Below are 5,390 nucleotides of genomic sequence, written 5' to 3'. Positions count from 1 at the left end.
GTGTTTTTTTGTTATCATCAAATTAACGTGCAACAATATGAAGTTCCTCGAACCCAAGAGAAAATGAAAATGTACCCATTCTCGAAACTGTAACAAAATAAAATAATCTCATAAATTATGCTTTGACATACATACTTTTACACTGTGCGTGTATATATATATATAGTATATATATTATATATATATATATATATATATATATATATATATATACATACCTATATATATATATATATACTATATAATATATATATATATATTATATATATATATATATTATATGATATATATATAATATATATATACATATATATATATATTATATAATATATATATATCTCAATACACGCTACAAATGTCCTCTAATATCTAAATTCACTTTACCTCCCAAATGATATATTTTCATATATGTACCGAAGGGGAATTTTTTAATTGATAATAATTTCGTCCCCCCATGGGATCGAACCACCGTCCAAGTGGACGGGGACGAAATCAGGACAGTCAGTGACGCTATCCAATCAGCCAACAGAGACGCTATAAGTTCATATCGATTCTGACCTTACAAATCACCCTCGATCTGGATGCTTTCGTAATTAGAATCGATATGAAACCCCGTCTACCATGTTGGCCAATTCGAGCGTTTGACAGCACGTAGCCTTTTGTTATGAATAATTATCACATCGAACCGTGATCCATTTATATATCAATTCAAGCTACAAATGTCCTATCTAAATTCACTTTACCTCCCAAATGATATATTTTCATATATGTACTGAAGGGGAATTTTTTAATTGATAATAATTTCGTCCCCCCATGGGATCGAACCACCGTCCAAGTGGACGGGGACGAAATCAGGACAGTCAGTGACGCTATCCAATCAGCCAACAGAGACGCTATAAGTTCATATTGATTTCTGACCTTACAATCACCCCTCGATCTGGATGCTTCGTAATTAGAATCGATATGAAACCCCGTCTACCATGTTGGCCAATTCGAGCGTTTGACAGCACGTAGCCTTTTGTTATGAATAATTATCACATCGAACCCGTGATCCATTTTATTTATCAATTCAAGCTACAAATGTCCTTTAATATCTAAATTCACTTTACCTCCCAAATGATATATTTTCATATATGTACCGAAGGGGAATTTTTTAATTGATAATAATTTCGTCCCCCCATGGGATCGAACCACCATCCAAGTGGACGGGGACGAAATCAGGACAGTCAGTGACGCTATCCAATCAGCCAACAGAGACGCTATAAGTTCATATCGATTCTGACTTACAAATCACCCTCGATCTGGATGCTTTCGTAATTAGAATCGATATGAAACCCCGTCTACCATGTTGGCCAATTCGAGCGTTTGACAGCACGTAGCCTTTTGTTATGAATAATTATCACATCGAACCGTGATCCATTTTTATATATCAATTCAAGCTACAAATGTCCTTAATATCTAATTCACTTTACCTCCCAAATGATATATTTTCATATATGATACCGAAGGGGAATTTTTTAATTGATAATAATAATGGATCATGTTTCGAAAATGTGATAACCGAATGTTGATTAATTATTTTCATAACAAAAGGCTACGTGCTGTCAAACGCTCGAATTGGCCAACATGGTAGACGGGGTTTCATATCGATTCTAATTACGAAAGCATCCAGATCGAGGTGATTTGTAAGGTCAGAATCGATATGAACTTATAGCGTCTCTGTTGGCTGATTGGATAGCGTCACTGACTGTCCTGATTTCGTCCCCCCGTCCACTTGGACGGTGGTTCGATCCCATGGGGGGACGAAATTATTATCAATTAAAAAATTCCCCTCGGTACATATATGAAAAATATATCATTTGAGAGGTAAAGTGAATTTATTTGATATTAAAGGACATTTGTAGCTTGAATTGATATACAAAATGGATCACGGTTCAATGTGATAATTATTCATAACAAAAGGCTACGTGCTGTCAAACGCTCGAATTGGCCAACATAGTAGACGGGGTTTCATATCGATTCTAATTACGAAAGCATCCAGATCGAGGGTGATTTGCAAGGTCAGAATCGATATGAACTTATAGCGTCTCTGTTTGGCTGATTGGGATAGCGTCACTGACTGTCCTTGATTTCGTCCCCGGTCCCACTTGGACGGTGGTTTGTCTATCCCATGGGGGGACGGGAAATTATTTATCAATTAAAAAATTTCACCTTCGCGGTACATATATGAAAATATATCATTGGTTTTTATGTTAAAGTGAATTTAGATTTTAAAGACATTTGTAGCTTGAATTATATATAAAATGGATCACGGTTTCGATGTGATAATTATTCATAACAAAAGGCTACGTGCTGTCAAACGCTCGAATTGGCCAACAAAGCATCCAGATCGAGGGTGATTTGTAAGGTCAGAATCGATATGAACTTATAGCGTCATCTGTTGGCCTGGGCTGATTGGATAGCGTCACTGACTGTCCTGATTTCGTCCCCGTCCACTTGGACGGTGGTTTCGATCCCATGGGGAGCGAAATTATTATCAATTAAAAAATTCCCCTTCGGTACCATATATGAAAATATATCATTTGGGAGGTAAGTGAATTTAGATATTACAGGATTTGTAGCTTGAATTGATAAATAAAATGGATCACACGGTTCGATGTGATAATTATTCATAACAAAAGGCTACGTGCTGTCAAAACAGCTCGAATTGGCTAACATGGTAGACGGGGTTTCATATCGATTCTAATTACGAAAGCATCCAGATCGAGGGTGATTTGTAAGGTCAGAATCGATATGAACTTATAGCGTCTCTGTTGGCTGATTGGATAGCGTCACTGACTGTCCTGATTTCGTCCCGTCCACTTGGACGGTGGTTCGATCCCATGGGGGGACGAAATTATTATGAATTAAAAAATTCCCCTTCGGTACATATATGAAAATATATCATTTGGGAGGTAGTGAATTTAGATATTTAAAGGACATTTGTAGCTTGAATTGATATATAAAATGGATCACGGTTCGATGTGATAATTATTCATATATATATAATATATATATATATATATATATATATATATATATAATGAGAAACCTATCATGGTGAGGTGGCAATTGCATTGACAGCCAACTAACTACCGTATTCTACATAACAATTTACATAATGAAATTCTATGGAAGGTGCTTATATGTGTTCTGGCTTGTTTGGGAATGGAACACAGGACTTTCCCCGGTTCAAAAAAAAAAGCGAACGTCTTCAAGTACCCATATACCCGTATATATACATATAATGTACTATAGTAGATTCAGCATCAACCTTGCATCTGATGTCTAGGCCAGTCCCTTACGATGTTCGTGTTTGGCTGTTGAATAAGCCAATCACAGGGCTGAAAACTCTCAGTCTCTCTCTCGAGGTTCACATAGGCAGGATGTATGTTCGAATTTTCCTGAGGGATTATGTCAATCAGAGTGTCGTAAGTGACTGGCCTAGACATCAGATGCACAGATGATGTGAATCTACTATAGCCGGCGCACGACTGGCGTTGTCTGAACCGTTATATCATCTTTATTGTGAAAAGTTTCATCAGAATATTGCTCATACGGTTAAAACCATCCCCAATAAAAGATACCTATATGATATTCCGACTTTGGTTCAATTCGGACCGGTAGTTTCGCCATGTATACCGAACATACATCGCACATACATACACACTAACCTAGTCTGGCCGTCAGCTTTATATATATATATATATATATATATATATATATATATATATATATATATATATATATATATATCTTTTCCTTTGTTCAATGGTCAAAGTCATTTCTATCGTTATTTCTAAACCAGGTAAAGTATCGAATCCTGTTACTGGCGAAACACTTGATGTTTTTTTTTGTCCAGTGAATTAAACTTAAACTATTACTATATTTGTAGCTTAGCATCTGATGTTATATATTATATATATATATAATATATATATATATATATATATATATATATATATATATCACCTACATACACAAGTGTCTGTGCTGTGTGGTCCGCTCGCGTGTAGTGTTCCACTAATCGACTTGTTATGGATGGGTAATTCCTTAAAATTAAACATTTACGTATATAACGGGTATCTTGGCATTGTTATCGGCCGTACTTATTTGCATGAGCTAATCATTATAGTCAATATTTTCTAGTTCTTATCCCATTTCTCAATAGCTTAGTTATGCTGTGTAAGTAAAGTAGAGAGGAGTCCGGGTACTTATATTCCTTTGCGATTTATTAAAAGCGATAATGATAACAAACTGCACGATGAAAATCATTAGACAGGCAATACAAAACGAAAGAAATGCCTTAGTTCGTGCGAGCAAACACACGAGTTTTTCCTTATTCTAGAGTTTCTGCGCAGATTTTTCGAATAGTTTTCTCACCGTACCTTTCATTATTATAGTTTGCTAATAGTAAAAATAACATTATGATTGGGGCTGATTGATCACAGTTCTGGTGGTGTGCGTCAGTAGCGGACATCCATTTCCGTAGCGTCCGTGTCACTTCCTTTCCCGATACCACGTCATTATTAGGTAGTTCAATTTTATACAACCACAGGAAATTCTCAGTCTGGAGGTGGTCTCTTCCTGTGCTGGGGGATATTATGCTCAACACTACCCTCGGCTGCCAGTGCTAATTTCAGTTTGCGTACATTCCTTGCCTTTCTATTTGGTGAATATTTTATTTTTTATGTTAATTTTTGTTTTTCCCCTTTTTCCCCCGCCGTTTAGTTTTGGCATTTTTCTTCGAAGAGCACTAATGTGGCTATAATATTTGCGGGAATATTTGTCTCGAATTTAATTATTAACTCTGTGTTTAAAAGCGCGCCACATTGTGAATCATTTTAAAAGGACTTCATATAAATGACGAGGAACTAAAAGTGAACTTCATGAAATCATTCGATTTGCAATCACTATATCGAATCTTTCACTAAAGCCTATAATGGCAATAGTTTGCATTCCCACCTGCGCCATATTAAAGAGGGCCCATTCTTACCTAATTCCATAAAGAAGTTCCTTCTGCTTTTACGACTAAGAGTGCAGCTGTGCTGTTGTTCGCGATAATCAGTAATAAGATTCAGGAGCGGTGCCGCCGCACATACCACATGAGCCAAAACACAACTGCCACACAAGGACCGAGTCGCACTCGTCTCCCACCCAAGTCAATGTGTTGACTTTTCATTCGGTTTTCTCCCTCCCTCGTCAAACGTGCATTAGACCGTAACCTTTCTTTGCTCTTTTTTCATTTATGACATCACTTTGTCTTGTTAGGCATTATTTAGCTTGTTTAGTTGTAGCTGATCACTTCTTTATGTTTTTCGAGTTACATTTGTTGGTTATTTCGTATGGAA

At 36.4% G+C, this 5,390-nt stretch overlaps 1 protein-coding gene across 1 annotated transcript in view; it reads right to left on the bottom strand.

The window, feature by feature from the left end:
• Positions 1-5,165, bottom strand: part of LOC135219940 (uncharacterized) — a 113,784-nt gene extending 108,619 nt beyond the window's left edge. The window contains exon 1 of the mRNA XM_064257171.1: positions 5,036-5,165. The gene's annotated coding sequence lies outside the window, so the exon portion shown is untranslated. The remainder of the gene's footprint in view (positions 1-5,035) is intronic.
• Positions 5,166-5,390: the final 225 nt, after the last annotated feature.

Source organism: Macrobrachium nipponense, chromosome 1 (genome assembly GCF_015104395.2).
Source record: "Macrobrachium nipponense isolate FS-2020 chromosome 1, ASM1510439v2, whole genome shotgun sequence".
Lineage (NCBI taxonomy): Eukaryota > Metazoa > Arthropoda > Malacostraca > Decapoda > Palaemonidae > Macrobrachium > Macrobrachium nipponense.
Note: the sequence above shows the minus strand (reverse complement) of the source record. Positions and strands in the feature narration are given on the sequence as shown.